The sequence below is a fragment of the Pleurodeles waltl genome, chromosome 3_1 (genome assembly GCF_031143425.1).
Source record: "Pleurodeles waltl isolate 20211129_DDA chromosome 3_1, aPleWal1.hap1.20221129, whole genome shotgun sequence".
Taxonomy (NCBI): Eukaryota; Metazoa; Chordata; class Amphibia; order Caudata; family Salamandridae; genus Pleurodeles; species Pleurodeles waltl.
In genome coordinates this window covers 1,699,601,240-1,699,620,743 of record NC_090440.1, presented here as the reverse complement: position 1 = coordinate 1,699,620,743, position 19,504 = coordinate 1,699,601,240, and the positions used below count along the sequence as shown (strand labels likewise).

General features: G+C 49.9%; 1 protein-coding gene across 1 annotated transcript in view; it reads right to left on the bottom strand.

The window, feature by feature from the left end:
- The window catches only part of LOC138285519 (UDP-glucuronosyltransferase 1A1-like), a 322,413-nt gene that overhangs the window by 199,994 nt on the left and 102,915 nt on the right, over positions 1–19,504 (bottom strand). The window lies entirely within an intron of this gene.

Here is a 19,504-nt window from a genome sequence, read left to right as displayed (position 1 = left end):
ATGCACTCTGCATTCTCTGCGGCTATTCCGTTGCTGCGGGGCAGTGTTCTAGTCCCCGGGGAGCCTCCCGTCTCTGGCACCCCCAGCGTCAACCCCTCTCCAGGCTCACCTACCACAAGCACCCCTTGCTTCCCCAAGTTGGGGCGTTCCTCTGCCCAATCCCATGCCGTCCCTGAGGTATCGAAAAACATAGTTTTATCTTGGTGGATGACTTTCAGGAAGGTTGGAAAGAGAAGCATATAGCAAATGTTCAAGGACCGCAACTTCTATTTCACATCCTGAAATGACTGTCGCTGCATAGTACACTCCAGAAAAATCATTAGCAGGGAGGAATGGTATGTAAGGTTGCCAACAGTACATGCTGCATGAAGAACAGTGTCTCAGTTGCCATAGTTGAGGCAGAGGGCATGGAAGGTTGTGGGGGAACCCACTGGACGTTTGGCGAAAAGTGCTCTGTGTGCTCTCTCAACTATGAAGTAGGGTGAAATCTCGGAAGTCGGTACCCAGCGCAGCTCCTTCCACTCCTTCCAGAATGCTCTCTAAGTGCAAGTTGTTACACCAGGACCTTCCTTTAGCATCCTCCGCCTGTGCCTCCAGTCGACTAACCAGTCGCTGTAACATAGCCAATTTTGACTCCTGTGTCTTAACAACATCTTCCATTATAGAAACTCTACCCTCAAGTGCTGTAACCAACCCTTTTCTACTGTACTGCACAAGTCTTGTCTTATTAGGGATAGATCAACTTTCATCTCCCCATTTGGCCCTCCATCATTACCTTGAGGTCTTGGTTTGCCTGCAGGATGGACTCTGTCTGGAGGCCCCCCCTACTTCCTGCAGCACTGCCCTCACCTGATGCCGCCATCTGCTTGGTGTAGTTGCCCATCTTCTGCTGGATTGCAGGGAGTGCCGGCTTGTCACATGCCATAATTGTACCTAGGCGGTATAGGCCTCCTTGAGACTCAGTTGGGTGGTTCGGCACATTGTCTCACAGGCCCCGGCCACCTGTCATCAAGACACCGATGGGATGCTGCAGAGGTCTCTCTGTACAATACAGTCACCTAATAGCACAACCCCTGGAGGGGCTCTGCACTGTTCAGCACACAGGAGAAGGTAGGTCAACAACAACCACGGATCTGGAGGGAGGACACAGGGCTGGTGATAGAGGGGGCCAACACTGCGTCAGTGGGTCCCAAGTCCACCCCAGTGGTAATCACTAAAGTCCACAATGGGAGCTGCTCTCAGACCGGCCTCTCAGACCTGGAAGGGTGGGGCATACAACAGAAACGTGGTAACTCTATCGACCCCGTCAGCAACATCCACCACAACTCTCAGGCCCACCAGGTGCAGGACGGACATCCAGGCAGCTGCTTACGTGGGTCTACTCCATACCTCATGGCCCCCCCACAGGGCCCACTCCACAACTGGCAGCAGCCATTGCTAGGTAGTCCACTGCAGGCAATGGGCCACTACTTGATAATTACCAGTTAAGTTCATGGGTTGGGGACAGTCCCTCTGGGGAAGCCCGCCCACCTACTATGCCACTGCAGAGGCTGTGTGTGCAGTTCCACTGCCACCACGACTTGGCATTTAAAACAAACCTCTTGCCAAGCCCTACACTCCCCTTTTCATACATATAAGTCACCCCTCAAGCAGGCCCTAGGGAGCCCATAGGACAGGGTGCCATGTAAGTAAAAAGGCAGGACATATACTTCAGTTTCCCTGTCCTGACAATGAAAAGCACTGCAATTGGTTTTTCATCACTGTGAGGCCTACCCCTCTCATAGGCCTGCATTAGGAATTCCTTATAATAACTTTAAGTTGTAATTCCTGGTCTAAGAGGGGTGGCTGGGTCATGTTTAGTACCTTTGGAATGGTAATAATAAATCTTCTTTATTGCTAATGTTGGATTCATTATTACTGTTCTAGAACTGTCACTTTTAGAAAGTGGACATTTCTCTGCACTCACTGCCCTGTGAGCCTACGTCCTCCCTCCAATACATGTCTGGCTTGCGTTGGGTGACAGTTCCATTTGTGCATTCCCTTCAGACACCCACATCACTGGATACTCAGCCACATCTGCATTCATCTGCATACTGATGGGTCTTCCTGGGGAAGGGGTTGGGAGGATCTCACACTTACATCTCAAAGGGTAAAGGTAAGGGCTTTGTTGGCCACCCCCCACATCAAAGGCACTTTTCTGTATGAATAGTGGGCATCCTGATCCACTCGGTAGGACACTTTCGGACCCAAACTACTGTGCTGGAGCAAGGACTACTCTATGCCAGGATCACCACTCTGCCGGAACTCACTGTTACCAGGAACTGCTGCTCTGACCTGCTGTGCTGCCCTGCTACCTGCCGATCCCCACTAGCACTCTGAAAGGATTCTCCAAGGCAACCCCAGAGTGTCTCCCGAACCTTGCTGGCTGCCCCTGCATGCCCAAAGATTGCAACCGAAGAGCTCCTGCGAGGTACAACCAGCCGTCATCAGGACCGCCGAGACCTGCTCCACAAATAGTGTACTTGATTCATCTGCCACTGCGTCCCTGACTGAGAGCCGCTACTCTCCGTGCAACATCTACTCTGTGTCGCAGCCCCGCTTCCTTCCTGAGGACTTCTTGAGGGCTCGCAGACACCACTGGGCCCTGCGCCTTCTGCCCGGAGGGTTATCAGGGCAACTGAGCAGGCCCGCCTCGACCACCGGAGTGGTCGCCGTGCTCCAGGATCTGCCGCGCCGCTCCACGTAATTGTCTAACCTACCCCAGAGGAGCCCTTGCTCTGTGGCGCAGCTCTGCCTCCCTTCTGAGGACTGCCAAAGGGTTTGCGGACACCACTGGGCCGTGCGCCTCCTGCCCCAAAGGATTCGCATTGCAACCGAGCGGGCCTCGCCTCGACCTCTGGAGTTGTCGCCATACACCAGGACCTGCTAGCGCCGCTCTGCGCATTTGCCTCACCAAACCTGGAGGAACCCTATAACTCAATCTGCCTCCAGCCTGCAGCATCTCTCCCCGGGGCATGCAAGAGGGGGCTGACATCTCAACTGGACACCCCGGAGCAGCCCTTCACTGCAGCCTACCTCCAGCCTCCATCATTTCTCACCTGCAGGAGGGGGGTGACACCTAATCCGGAACGCCATTCCCTACTACTCGAGTGAGGAGAGTGGGGCCGGGGGAGTTACTGCATTACCTGGAGGTGAAGCGCCTTCACATTTGCTCTTAAAACACATAATTGCAACGGACACCTCTGCTCGTCATAATAGTATTGAATTATGCATTATCAAGTATTGTTATTTGGAATTCTATTGTATTGAGCACATTTAAATATATAAAATATTCTATTTTTCTAATACTGTGTGGAGTCCTTTTGTGGTGTGTACCTGGGGTTACTGTGTGGGAACATTGCATAAATACTTTATACATTGCCTGCTAAGTTAAACTTGCCTGCTCTGTGTCAAGCTACCAGAGGTTGAGCACAGGCCAATTTAGTTTGTGCATCTGACTTGCCCTGACTAGACTGGGTGAACTCTGCTTGGCTGAGGTATATACCCTAGCCATCTCTAACAAGGGTACACTGGATAGGGGCAGAGTTGAGTGGCGTAGAGTGTGATAGTGTACAGTGGAGTAGGGTATAGTGAAGTAGCATAGCGTAGATCGGCGTAGAGTGAAATGAGGTACAGTGTAGTGGTATACAGTAGAATATCGTAGACTTGAGTGGCGTACAGTGTAGTGGTGTAGAGTGGAGGGTTGTAAAGTGGAATACCGTAGACTGAAGTGTTGTAGAGCGTAGTGGGGTAGAGTGTAGTGGTGTACAATGTAGCGGTGTACTGTGGGGTGGCATAGAATGGAGTAGCATACAATGGAATGCAGTTCAGTGCAGTGGCATAGAGTTGAGTGGCATGGAGTGGAGAGGCATACACTGTAGTAGTGTGCAGTTCAGTGGTGCAGAGTAGAATAACATTCAGTGTTACTTGCATACAGTGTATTGATGTAAAGTGGAGTGGCATATAGTGGAAAAGCATAGAGTGACGACGTGTGGCGTGTCATATAGTGCAGGGTGTTGTACTGTAGAGTAGATTGGCATTTTGCATTGGCGTAGATTGTAGTGCCATTGAATGGAGTGAAATACAGTGTAATAGCGTACAGTGGATTGTTGTAGTGCTGTACAGTGGAGTGGTGAAACGTGCATTGGCATACAGAGGAAGAGAGGACAGTGCAGTGGTGTACACTGAAGAGGCATAGATTGGAATAGCATAGAGTGGAGTTGCATATAGTGGAATAGCATTTAATTGAGTAGCTTAGAGTGGAAAGGCATACAGTGTACTGGCGTACACTGGAGTGTCATTAAATGGAGAGTGTAATAGCGTACAGAGTGGAGTGGTGTACAATGGAATGGGGTAAAGTGGATTGGCATACAGTGGATTAATGTAGAGTGAACTGACGTATAGTTGAGTGACGTAGAGTGGAGTGGCATAGAGTGTACCTTAGAGTGGAATGGCATAGAGTGTGGTAGCGTACAGTAAAGTGTGGTTACAGTATAGATGTAATGTGGCAGGAAAATAGATTATTTGGTGTGAATGGTAATTTTTCTTAGTTTGTGAGAATAATTTAAGTAGCATTCAAGTTACAATTTGTAAAATACTTAGTTATATATTGTCCGCAGTATACTGCAGTAAATTTGTGATAGACATGGTACATGCACATGACATGGCATTATTTGACTGGCTAATAACTGTTTTTACCACAATCTGTCTGCTTTCTGGGTAAAGGTCTTAGATCTAGGTAAGCAGTAGGTTTTATTGTTGTTCCCTACCTATTACCACTTTATTAAAGTGTTAATAGGCCTGATTGTTGTCTGCTCCTTCTTCTTTTTTTAAAGGCTGGGGAGAATGTGAATTTGGTTAGGGTGATCCTTTAGAACCTAAGGTTTGTCATCCATTTTCACAAATCGCATCTTCAGCCAACTCAAGATAAGATCTTCATCGGGGCCTTGTGCAATACTATTCTGGCTTGTGTGTTTCTCTCATCTGCAAGAGTTGCTGCAATTTAGGACGCTGTCAACCATCTCTTTCACTATCTCTTTTAATAATGGGGTAGGCACAAAACAATCCTGGGGAGGACATTTGGAGAATTGAATCCGATTTCCATTTCTGATGATCTCCAGGACCCACTGGTCCATTATACAAATCTCCCATTGCTGATAAAATTGGTGTTGCCTTGCTCCAACTTCCAAGTAGTCATTTTTGTGGTTGAATTTGAGTAAATGGATTGATATAACCCCACCACAAAAGGGATATTGTGTCTGAGAGCTCTGAAATTGTCTCTTAGTCATGAAAGTCTTCTTGCCTAAAGAAAGTTGAAAATGCCTAATAACCTTCTTTTCTTCTGCAGCTTCTTGTATCATTTGATCCAGTTCAGACCCAAAAAGCCTTTGACTGCTAACGGGTAGTTTTGAATGAGAGACCTTTGGCTGGATTCTAACTTCTAGGACTTCAACCAGAGGAACCTGTGGCCAGCAATTATTCCACTTGCAGTGGATGATGCAGCCCAGATACTGTTGAAAGTAATATCAGATAAGAATTGTAGAATCAATTCCATTTTAGACAAAAAGGGTGTTGGATCCTCACTGGCCTGGATACAGTCATATAGGCCCTCATTATGAGATTGGCAGTAAATCCCACTTACCACCACGCTGACTGCTGCCAACTTCCCGCTGCAGCGGCGGATATCCGTCCACCATGTTATGACACACACACACACACCAATGATAAACTGGCGGTATCAAAACCCACACCGTTACACCAACAGAACAATGCCCATCACATTATGACCCACAAATCACCATGGCGGACACTTAATGGCGTTAAACCATTGGCTGTACATACCGCCGCGCTCAAAATACACACACACAAACAAAACACCACCACATTGGACAATTCAAACAACACACACCTGACACCCATACACACACCACACTTACCCACTCACACCACTATAAAACACACACCCACATTACCCACAACCCTTTACCATTACAAACAATTGCCACCAGAGAGACAGCAAGAACACAGACACAACCAGAGCCACACACTACCTACACCTATACACCACCCACCCACGCACACCACATCACACACCCCAACCCATTACCCTACACACCATCACCTACACACCTCACACAACACCCATGGCACCACAAAGACCCCCCGATTCTCAGAGGAGGAGCCAAGGGTCATGGTGGAGGAAATCATGAGGGTAGAGCCACAGCTATTTGGAGCACAGGTGCAGCAGATATCGATAGCTAGGAAGATGGAGCTATGGTGGAGAATCGTGGACTGGGTCAACGCCGCGGGACAGCGCCCAATGACCTGGGATGACATTAGGAAGAGGTGGAATGACCTACGGGGGAAGGTACATTCCATAGCAGCAAGACACCAGCTCGCTATCTAGAGGACTGGCGGTGGACCCCCGCCTCCTCCCCCACAACTAACAACATGGGAGGAGCAAGTCTTGGCAATCATGCATCCTGAGGGCCTGGCTGGAGTCGGAGGAGGACTGGACTCTGGTAAGTCTCTGGTAAGTCAACTCTCTACTATTATCACCCCCTACCTGCATGCCATCACATACCCCCACCCTCACTCCCATCACACCACCACGTCCCACACCCCCCACCATCACATCTCACTCATCCCAATGCCGAGCCCTGCATGCCATACCAATGCATGGACACCACTCACAGCCCTGCATGGACACAAATCACTAAATCATGCACACTAGAGAGAATCAGCTATCCCACCACATACCAACGTACACAAGTGAAGCTGCCAGGGCAAATACAACCAAAGATGGCAAGCCAAGGATGCACAATATGTCAGACACAGAAACCATAATAGATCATTTACATCCCCACAAGTACCCCAGCCAATGTCAGCAGAGAGGAGGTGCCCGCAATATCCATTCCCCCAACTGAAGAGGCCCACAGTGTTGACAACAACTCTGGTCTTCAGGATCTGGATGACCAACCTTGCCCATCAGGGACCTCTGGACAGCCAGTTACCCAGGCCCAGTCAAACACCACCACAGAGCCTCCCCCATCAGGAAACACCACCACAGCACCCACCCAGCATACCCATACCTCATTCCCCAGGACACGTCAATCAGCAGTGTGCCACCTCTACAGGGACCCCAGGGCACACCTCATAGCCAGGACAATCAGGGACCTGGGGTCAGTGGCAGTTGGCACACGGTTCAGGGGACAGAGGCACAGGCCAACAGGGAAACTGGGAGGAGTGCTGTGCGCCAGGGGGAGGACAGGCCCAGGGAACCAACTCTCCAGGAGGCACTTGCAGAGATCCTGGGAGCATATCAACATTCCCAGGACACGATGGGCCAGATCCTGGACAATGTGCAGGAGTACAGGTGGCTGCAGGAGGGACAGTACCAGGGGATCAGGGAAGATTTGCAGGCCATCAACACCACCCTGGTCTCCATAGCAGGGGTGCTGGCAGACATGGCCAATATTATGAGGGAGGCAGTCTCACAACAGCGGGCCCCTGCCACTAGCCAGACATCTGAACTGCCTTTCACCTCCGCTGCTGCTAGTGGATAGGAGGCCCCGCCACAGGACCAACATGCCACCAGCACCCCTCCCCTGCAGAAGGAGAAACACCTGCAAACGTTCCCTGCGATCCAGACAGAAGCCAGAGACACTTGCCAAGACCCCCACCAGGAAATGAGACTCTCCTGATTGTCACCTTTGTGTCCCACACAGTCACCCTGTCCACCATGAACTGCCGTTGCTCCCCTTCCTATGTCCCCGTGGACAATGCACCTGTGCTACAGACTGGAACAATACCCAGGACTTTCCTCCATCATCACTCCATCCCATTGCACTTGCCCCTCTTTTTCTTAGCACTTCAATAAACACCCTTGAAAAAATAGACAAATGGAGTATGTCAAATTTTTCAAGTATGTATTAATTGAACCAAGTTCAAAGATTGCAGTTCAGCTGTACAGTAAATTAGCATATGTTAATGACCTGTAGCTGGCTGCAGTGATCACACCAGGAACGTTTGTGGAACTATTGTGAGGCACCAACACCTGTAAAATGAATTGCCAAAGGGTACATTAAGTGGGCATAGAAGTGGGAAATCACAGCATGCCAGTGCCACAGAAATTCAAAATAATGACAATGAAATGTAAAGTAACACTGTCTTACCTGTGTTTCATTGGAATTATTGTCTGATGACTGCTGTTCTGCTGTCCTCATCCTCTGCCTCCTCATCCTCACTGTCCACAGGGTCCACTGCTGCCACACAGGCATCTCCAGCCTTTTCCTCCTACAGTAAAGGCACATGGCATCTCAGGGCAAGGTTGTGCAACGTGCAGCATGCCACTTTTATCTGGCAGACTTTCTTGGGTGAGTAGCACAGGGATCCACTGCTAGATGGAGGCACCTGAACCTGGCCTTCATGAGGCCAAAGGTCCATTCTATAATCCTTCTGGTTTGTCCATGTGCCTCATTGTAACGTTCTTCTGCCCTTGTCCTGGCATTCCCAAGAGGGGTCAGCAGCCAAGATAGGTTGGGGTAACCAGAGTCACCTGCAATATTGAGGGACAACATTTAGCCACACACTATCCCATATGGCCCTCACCATACCCATACACCAACATATACTAGGTAGGGACCAGGGCTCACCTATTAGCCACACCCTGTGCCTCTGTAGTTGGGTCATCACATTTGGAATGCTGCTATTCCTCAGGACAAAGGCATTATGCTCCGACCCAGGATACTTAGCATAGAAGTGGGAGATGTACTGGTCCGCCAAGCACACCATCTGTACATTCATAGAGTGGAAACTTTTACGATTTCTGAACGCCTGTTCATTTTGACGGGGGTAGAAATGCAATATGTGTTCCAGCAATCGCCCCAGTTATGTTGGGGATATGTGCCATTGCATAGAAGTCGGCCTTCACTGTGGCCAAATCTTCCACCTGGGGAAATACAATGTAGCTGCACATGTGTTTAATCAGGGCAGACAACACTCGTGTCAGCACTGTTGAGAACATTGGCTGTGAGATTCCTGCTGCCAAGCCCACTGTCACTTAGAAATAACCAGTTGCCAGGAAATGGAGCACAGATAGAACTTGCACAAGAGGGGGATCCGAGTGGGGTGACGGATAGCAGATATCCGGTCAGGCTCCAACTGGGCACACAGCTCTGTGATCGTGGCCCTATCAAGTCTATAGGTGAGTATTATATGCCTGTCCTCCATTGTTGCCAAGCCCACCAGGCATCTGTACACAGGGTTATGTCTCCATCTCCTGTTCATCCGCAGCGGTAGCAATCTATGGGGCAAAAGAGTGAGGAGCCGGTCACAAACTGAACAATGGGGCTACAACAGAACATTGCATGCTATTAACTTGTAATGGGTCTGTGTGGATTGTCCAGTATGTCCAAATTTAAACAGTGACGCAGCAATTATCCAGGGCTTGCCCCCTCCCTTAAATGGCATCCGCCTGTCCTGTGTGGAGGGACAGATGGAAGTGAGGTAATTCCGCTGACGTTGTGCGCCGTGCAACTCCTCATTGGTTATAATTGGGCCCTATGGGTTACAGTGGCCAATAGTGATCTACGCCGCCGGTGACGTTATGCACCGCCGTGGACGTGACCTCCATTTTATATCAGATTCCTCACTTGCTACCTAACCTTCAACAGGAGAGGACCTACACTGCATGTGCAGCTGTGACCTGTGTCTGGAACCTACCATGGCCCATGTGATTGGGGAAAGGGCCCCTGCCTTCACTTTGGAGGAGTTGGAGAGACTGGTGGATGGTGTCCTACCCCAGTACGGATTGCTGTATGTGCCTCCAGACCAACAGGTGAGTACACTGTGGGCACGATGCATGTGGCATGAATGCATGGAGTGGTGTGTGTGAAGGCCTCGTGTAAGGGGGGTGGGTGGATGTCCTCTGGGCGGTGTATTGGTTGTGTGCTGGGCCATGTGTGTGCAAATAGTGATGTGAAGGGGTATAGTGGGCCATAAGTGTAACAGGCAGGACTGTCTGACTAATACTATTTTCATGTGTGTATTTCCCCTGCAGATCATCAAAAAAGGGTATATGGTGTACCATCGCCAAGGAAGTGCGGACCCTAGGGGTCTACGGCAGGAGGAGCACCCACTGTCAGAAACAGTGGGAGGACCTCAGACGCTGGGCACGGAAGACCGCAGAGGCCCAGCTGGTGATGGCCTCCCAACGAGGAAGGGGTGCCCGTCGAACCCTGACCCCCCCCGATGGCCCGCATACTGGCAGTGGCCTATCCAGAGCTGGATGGGTGCTTGATGGCATTACAGCAGTCACAAGGGGTTGAGTACAGTGCCCAACATTACTACTAACGCCTGGTGGGGTGGTATCCGGGTGGTGGATGTGTGTCAGTGGGTGCCCCTAGGCCAGGCCTGACATTGCAGTGTAGGTCCCCTGGTAGCTAGGGTTCTGAAGGGATAATCCTGCTACCTAGCTCGTAGGCATCCACTACTGGTCAGGGCTGCGTGGTTCCCAGGTGTACTGGATTTGCCGGTGTGTGCCCCTCCCCATGCCTTGGCGGCTAGCAATATCACTGGTAGTGCAATGCATAGTGCGTAGACCTGTTCCCTGTGTGTGAGGGTGCTGTATATGCCAACAGTGGTGTTGGTGCAGCCATTTACCAAGTGTATCCTTTGTCTCCCCGCACCCTCTTGTTTTGTCACCCTGTCCTTATGTGCATTACCATCATCTGGCGGAGGAGCAGAGGCACCGGAGGGAGCTGCATCCCACAGGACCCAGGAGGCAGAGTCCACCGACTCTGAGGGCACCAGTGGGACAGAGGGTGAGGGGAGCACCACGGCAGAGACTGGAGGGGATAGTTCTAACACAGATACCTCCTCTGATGGAAGCTCCCTGGTGGTGGCGGACACCTCTGTGACCACCCCAGCTACAGGTACAGCCGCCACCCCCGTACCAGCACTGCCCTCCCAGCAACCCTCATCAAGTTGCCCGAGCCCGCTCATCCAGGAGGGTGGGCATCTCCTTCACCCCAGGCACCTCAGGCCCTGCCCCAGTGAGCCCAGCTGCCCTGAGTGAGGAGGCTATTGACCTCCTGAGATCCATCTCTGTAGGGCAGTCAACCATTGTGAATGCCATCCAGGGGCTGGCAGCCCAGATGCAACAGACTAATGCATTCCTGGAGGGCATTCACACTGGCGGCCCAACAGAGATCGATTCAGGCTCTGGCCTCCTCTCTGATGGCAGCCATTGTCCCTGTTTCCACCCTCCCCCCTCCAACTTCCTCTTCCCAATCCCAATCCCATTCTCCTCAACCCCAACCTACACCAAGCACACAGGCAGATGAGCATGCACACAAGACAACACACAAGAGTGGTTCAGGCAAACACAAGCACCACACTTCATCCTACAGGCACTCACACAAACACCATCCAGAAGCAGACATACCAATATCCACAATTTCCAATGTGTGCCCCTCCTCCTCCACCTCCCTCCCAGTTCCGTCTACACTCTCACCTGCATGCACTACACCATCATCCACTACCAGCATCACCACCACACCTAGCAGAACACACACCTCACTGGCAGACACCTCCACAACAGCCATGCACACGTCCCCTGTGTCCTCTCCCACTGTGGCTGTCCCCCACTCCCAAGGTACACAAACGCAACCACTCAGACACCCAACAGCCATCCACCTCACAACAGCATCCAGCCCATGCACCTGCACCCAAAACCAGCAGACAGACACCTCCTACAAGCACTCCCTCTTCCTTCACTCCCACACCTTCTCCCTCTTCCCACCCCAATGTCCCTAAAGATTTTTTCCTATCCACCACTGACCTCGTCCCTACCCCTAACCCCCACTCCCTGTCCTGCACATCTGGCCAGGCTGGCAAAAACCCAGCCAAGCACCTCAGCCACCCAGTCCACGGGCCCAGTCGTCATCATACCCACTCGTGGTGGAAAAGGATCCAGGGCACATGTCCTGAGGGTGAAGGAGCCTGCACCAGGCAGCCTCAAGGGAATGGAGCCTGCCACAGCTGCCGGAAGGAGCAAGAAGCCTGCCCAAGCTGCTGCCAGGAACACAAAGGAGCCTTCCCCAGCTGCTGCCAGGAAGACTAAGGAGCCTTCCCCAGCTGCTGCCAGGAAGACTAAGGAGCCTTCCCCAGCTGCTGCCAGGAAGACTAAGGAGCCTTCCCCAGCTGCTGCCAGGAAGACTAAGGAGCCTGCCCCAGCTGCTGCCAGGAAGACTAAGGAGCCTGTCTCAGCTGCTGCCAGGAAGAGCAAGGAGCTTGCACTAGCAGACAGGAAGAGCAAGGGGCCTGGGGCTGGACCTGTGACGGAGCCCCCACCACCAACCATGGTTGTGCAGCCGTCGGGGCTGCAGGAGATGGGCAGGAGCCTCCCCCGCCAGCAGCACCACCACCACCATTGAGTAGCCGTCCGAGGCTGCAGGGGATGGGCAGGAGCCTCCCCCCACCAGCAGCACCACCACCATTGAGCAGCCATCACTGCCGGTGGACAGTATGTAATCCTGCATCCATGGGCTGCTGTGCGGGCTTCCCCCTGCAAATCCAGTGGGTATGACACTCATCTAAGAGACTGTGACCTTGCACTCCCCAGGATCAAGAGCACAGGGCACAATGCCCCCTCCAGAACCAGTGGGGAAGACACCCACCTACCCCAGCCTCCCCAGGATCAAGAGCACAGGGCACGATGCCCCCTCCAGAACCAGTGGGTAAGAGACCCACCTAACCCAGCCTCCCCAGGATCAAGAGCACAGGGCATGATGCCCCCTCCAGAACCAGTGGGTAAGACACCCACCTGAGAGACTGTGGCCTTGCACTCCCCAGGACCAAGCACAGGGCATGTTGCCCCCTCCAGAGCATGTGGGCAAGTCACCTACTTGAGAGACTGTGGCCTTGCACTCCCCAGGACCTAGCACAGGGCATGTTGCCCCCTCCAGAGCATGTGGGCAAGTCACCCACTTGAGAGACTGTGGCTTTGCACTCCCCAGGCCTATGCACAGGGCATGTTGCCCCCTCCAGAGCCAGTGGTCTTATTCCATCTGCCACCTGACGGTACCCCCGTCTCCCATCCCCCTGAGGTGCCTTCTTATTTCCAAACTGATTCCCCTGCAGTGTTCTCTCCATGTTGAGGCAGGTGCCATGTGTGGCCTTGGAATTTGGCCTATGGCCATGTGGACAACGTACATTGTGGACTGGGCTGTGTCCCTTTTTATGTACATATGTATATATCTATTATTTTGCCTCACTTATTTATCTTGATGTGTTGCTTTCATTATATTCACTTTTTCTAAAACGTTTTGTCCTTGCATTATTCATCCGAGGTACGGGGTAAATATGTTTTAGTAATGCAGCTGATTGTGTGTATGGTGTTGGGGGGTGTTGTGCGTGTCATTCTCTTTTTCCTCCCCCCCTCCCTTGTGTGCTATGCGTCGGTACTCACCGTCATCGTCTTCATCGGCGTTGGTGTTCGTGGTGGAGCAGCACGTAGAAGACCATGGGGAAGACATGCAGCTCGGGCTCCATGGCGGCGTAGTTGTTCCCTTTGTCTCTAATGGTGAGTCCTTTCACTACTGTGCAGTGTTTCTGCCAGGCTTTTGCTGTCGTTGGTACCGCCCCGGAAAAGGTGGCGGTTTTCTAGGTCATAATAAGGTGGGTGGAACATTGACTTCTGCCTGGCTGTAGGCGGCTACAACAGTGGTGGCTGTTGTTTCCACCCTGGCGGTCTGTGTGGTACATTGGCTGTCTACCGGAGATCTTTCGCCCATGGACATAATTTGGCAGTAATTACCGCTAGTCTGTTGGCGGTATTACCACCACTTCTACACCAACCACCAGGGTTGTAATAAGGGCCATAGTGTCTTAGAAGTCTTTGAACAAAACTGCACAGGTATTTGCTCTGCTTGAGAAATGTGTGGCAGGGTATGCTCTTTTAAATGCTTCTATTTTTTATCCGCAAGATCTGATAAGGTGGAATCTTCAGAGGCCAAATTAGATGTAGAGGCTATTGAGGCCAAAACTATGTTCACCTTTGGAGTTTGTGGAAAGTTCTCTTAAAAATCCTGTATTAAATACTTATTGTTCAGATCACTGGGTACTGACTGTTTACCAGGGTCTTTCCACTTCTTGCACAAAATCCCTTTTATTATACCATGTAAGGGTAAACCATCCTTCTCCACACTATTATATTGGGAGCAGAACCCTTCTTCGTGCCTCAGTCTCTTTGAAACCTAGAACTTGTCTAACATGTTCAAGGAGAAAATGGAGTTGAGCCCCTTGCACATATTTTCCTTTTTTGATCTGCTTCCAGATCTTTATCCTGATCCATTCTCTGACATTTAGATTTAGGATCCTGTAAGGCTGAATCAACACCCTCATTAGTTAGAGCTTAGAGGTCAGCGCAGATCTGAAGTACTTCGTCCTTCTCTGGCTGCTGCTCGACACTGGTGCTCCCTCAAGGTTGCCTTTCTGTCCTCCATAAAGAAGAAACAGAATGAAGAATGTACTTTTATAACATTCTTCCTGTTTTAACCGTGAGGTTAGTTACCAATCCCAGGGAGGGAAACAAACCAGCAAAACCTACAAGCCACACACCCCTCTACTGGGAACTACAAGAGCATAGCCCTCCCCAGTACTCCCTGTAATACCGAGCCTCTGATCAAGAGGCCACTACTACAGGGAGGGTGGATGGGTACAAATGACTGGGTCGAGGACAAGTAGGACTAAGAGTAATGAAGATTACTGGTAAGTAATCGGGCATTACCTCCTCATTCCTCGTCCTCATCCCAGTCCTTAACCATGAGGTATGCCAAAGCAGGATACAGGCCCTTTGATAAATCAGACATGATGCCACACCAAGAGATTCCATGCCACAAAATTCCCCAAACAATAACAATCAGCAAATATTACTCAACCATCAAGGTAACACTGATTGTAATACACCAGAGCCAAAATTCTTGTGTCTCTGTAACAGTTCATGTAAACTGTGATTTTCCCAAATGGACACCTTGCACCTTGCCCATGAAGCAGCTACACTCTTTGTGGAACGGCCCTGCAGATCAGCAGGTGAAGGCAGACCAGAGCCGGTGTATTCTTAGGCAATATTCTCTTTGATCCAGCAACTCAACTTGATCTTGGATGCCTTCTTGCCCTTCCCTGCTATGCCAAACATCACAAAAGGAGAATTAGATTTCCTGTAGTCTTTGGATCTGTCAAGGTAAACCAAGAAAGCACATTTAACATCCAGTAAATGCAACAGAGATTCCTCTGCAGAATAGGAGTTAGGATAGGAAGTGGGAGGAATTAGATCCTGAGAAACATGGAACTTCAACATTACTTTAGGAAGGAAGAATGGATCAGGACCAAGAACCACAGAGTCATCAAGAAAGATGACAGAGCAAAGCAAATAGCTCACCCAGCAGATGGGCAGAAGTGAAAGCTACCAAGAATAATACCTTAAAGGCAAGGAATGTAAGAGCCACAAGATCCAAAGGTTTGAAAGGGGGGTTTTGCAAAGCTTTCAAAACGAAGGGAAGGTCTCAAGAAGGGAAAGTAGACTTCACCAAATGGCAAGAGATGGCAAAGCTCTTTAATAACCTAGCAACAAATGGACCTGTCTTATTGACAGTTCATGCTTCGCACAGAACACCTTAATTGCATACTCCTAGATTTCTGAACATTAATATTATGAGGTGGTAGACCTTGTTCCTCTGACCTCATCCTTTCAACCTCTAACCGAAAGGTAAAGACAACTAAGCTGAAGCTGTGTGTAAGACGCCAGAGGAGTTGAGGAGAGAGGAAGGAACCAGGGAAAGCCCCATGCCATGCACCTAAGGAACGGGAACCAACTGCGCCTGGGCCAGTGAGGAACCACCACAATTACTCAGGGCTTCTGTTGAATCCTGCACAAGATCCTGTGAATCACAGGAATGGGAGGAAAGGCAAAAAGAAGCTTCTGAGGCCAAGCCAAGGCAGTGCATCCACACCCCAAGCACTCTCCTCTTGGAATCTGTAGCAAAGCCTTGAGAGAAGCGCAATATGCCTGGAGGCAAATAGATCCAGAAATGTGAGGCCAAACTTCCTGCAAATATCCCTAAAAATGGTCTTTGTCAGCTGCAAATCCTGGGAAGGAGGAAACCTCTGACTCAATGTGTCTGCCACCACATTGTCCAGACCCTTGATGTGAACAGCAGTGAACGAGAGGAGACAAGTTTCTGCCCACCGACTCAGACTGCAGGCCAACTCATTCAGTGTTCGGCAACGGGTACTCCCTGATGATTGATATATGCCACTGTCACTGTGTTTTCTGATCTCATCAACACATGCCGGTGGAACAGATAATAACTTAAGTGACACAGAGCTCGGAAAACTGCCATCAGCTCTTTCCAATTCGATGACTTCCTGTCCTTCTACCACAGACCATTTTGCTTGAATTGAGAGGAATCCCAGTGATGCCCCCTAATCCACAGAGCTCGCATCTGTTGTCACTATCACAGGCAGGTCTGGATGCATCACCATTCCCTTGCAAAGGTTGTCCATGACCATTCACCACTGCAGAGATAGTTTGACATCCAGGGAGACAGAAACCAAACAGTTCCTGTCCTTGACAGACAGGCCCCCCTGGGTAATCAGATGCTACAGTAGTGGCCTCAAATGAAGTCTCGCCCATGAAACTGTAGAAATAGTTGCTACAATTATACCCTGAATCTTCAAACATTGAAACAAGGAACCAGAATTGCTTTCCATGAGGTTCCTCAACAAACCCTGGAGTATTACCATTCTGTCCACTGGGAGAAACACCTTGCCCAGCTGAGTGTCGAACCATGCCCCAATGTACTGAAAAGGCCTGAAGGGGAGAAAATTACATTTTGGAAGGCTCAGGAAGAATCCATGACAGTTTAGCGTAGCAATGATCAAAGACAAATGATGCTTGAGGATCGAAGGAGACTGAGCTTGGACCAACCAATCATGCATATAAGGGAGAAATGAGACCCCCTTGAGATGAAGATGCGCCACCAGGGGGGGCCACCATCTTTGTGAAGACTCTTGGAGAGGACCTGAGGCCAAACGGATGCATCCTGAACTGCCAATGTTTGCCCTAAACAGAGAACCAGAGGAATTTCTGATGTCTGGTGCACATCAGGATGTTTAGGCAGGCACCCATTAATTCCAAAGGTGCTAACCAGGCATTTGGTTTATCAAAGGAATGATCCTCTGCAGGGTTTTCATTTTTAAGGGTATCTTCTTCATGTAATGGTTAAATGATTTCAGATCTATTACAATCCGAAAACCTCCAATTACTTTGGGAACGAGGAACACAATGAAGTAAATCCCCTGTCTTTCCTCTGCCCTTGGCACAGAGATGATGACCCTCTTCTTGACCTGGCCTCAGTGCTGTCTGACAAAGCCACCTCTTTCTCAAAGGATCTTGGAACAGGGTGATAATACTTCCAATTGGACTTGAGGGGTGCTGAACTTAATTCAATACCCCTACTGCAGAACCTCTAGCACCCACTTGTCTGTGGTTGTGGAGTGCCATACCTGCCAGAAATATTGAATCCTGCCACCAACCTCATACTCTGGACCGTTTATTACCCCAAGCCCAGAATCGTCAGGAGCGCTGACCGGTGTTCTGGGGAGCAGGTTTTCCTTTCTTCAGAAACTCTCTGGAGGAGAATCCAGGGTGAAACCTTGATCTCTGATCCATATTCTGCTGCTGCGTAGAAGGTTGACTGAATGGTCCAGTCTTAAACTGAAAGAAGCTCATCTGGACAGATAGCTTATGAAATGAAGAAGAATGCTTCCTCTCTTTAAATATTTTATGATGTTTTTCCTCCAATTCAGGGCCAAACAACTTATCCCCCTTAAAAGGCATTTTCAAGGCTGCAGACTTTTGAGCAGAGTCAGTATTCCAGTCCTTCAAAAACAAATTCTGCCTTGCAGCCACAGACGCCCCACACGAGAGTGCAGCTGCACAGACTGCATCAAATTAGATATCAGACAATAACTCATCCTGTTTCTCCGTGTTCTCCAACAGTTCTGGACATGGTACCCCCTCCTGCATAGATGGGAATTTTTTTTTAAATTGCGACAACAATGATTGCGCCTTGTAGGCTCCATATATCCACTGTGAAGAGCTAAATGGGAACCAGAGTAGACCTTTAGAGCTACATCCCCTTTTTTATCTGCAGGATCCTTGAGAACACTCTCCTCTGTCACTGAAGAACAAACCACAAGACGTGCCACCAGAGTCTACATGCACAGAGTCAAGAAGTGTCTCCTCCATCCATTCCAAAGGATACAACTTAGACATAAAGCGAGGAATATTAATTTTATATGGGTTCTTCCTCTCATTAAGAACCACATCTATGAAATGCTGATGAATAGGAACTCCCAAATTCACAGGCTTTTTTAAGTTGGTGCAAAACAGCATCCTTGGTAGTTTCTGCCACCTCCTCAGAAGGAAATCCCATGTCATTCTTGATATGGGCAAGCAACTCAGGCAACATCTCCTTCGAAACATACTTCCCCTTATGATCAGGAGGGGGAGGGGAAGAACCCCCCTGACTCGTCAGAGTCAGACAGATCAGAGTACAAACTTTCAACATCTGCATGATGCCTGGTTCAATTTTTTTGTCTTTTTAATGAAACCAGCATCTCCATCATAAGGTTCTTGATTAACTCTGCATCTGATGAGGATTTCCTCTTCTTAGGTGGAGAAGATGAACCCATGGACAGTGAAGCCGTAGAAGGGCGAGATACATTCCCCTTCTTCAACAAACATTTGCTCATAATTATAAACAAACAGCACCTTCCTCGCAGAGCTCACCACAAGCACTGAACCGAAGTTCTCCAGGTGCAGAATTAAATACAGCACTTGCCTCAGGCAGTTATTATGAACAAAAACCACTAGAGAGCTAACCGCTGCTCTCTCCGAACAGTTAGCGCGCATGCACGATGGGCCAGCTTCACCAATATGCGCGCACGTGAAAAATATTGCAGCTGCTACAGGTACACATGAGGCCACATTATGGGCTGAAATGCTAAACTTGCGTCTTTACTTGTGAGGTAGCCAGAATGACATAAACTACCGCCACAGACACCACCTGCCTGACCACATCAAGTAAGCCCAAATAAATGATAAGGTCTCGAAGGCCCATACCTGTCAAAAGTTACCAATCACTGCCTGGGGATCCAGTCCATAACTCCCCATCAGCGCTACTCCTGCTTTGGTAGAAGGAACTCCTCCAAGCCCAGCAGGGAGAAAGAACAACCCTACAAAGTAGGGAGCAGATGCCCAACAAACACTCCATAGCACTCCCTAGCCCAGTCCGCAGGACCGGAAGCAAATCAGGATGTACTGGGGGGCGGGGAGGGGGGCTATGCTCTTGTAGTTCGCAGTGGAGGGTGTGTGTGTGGCATGTAGTATTTACTGTTT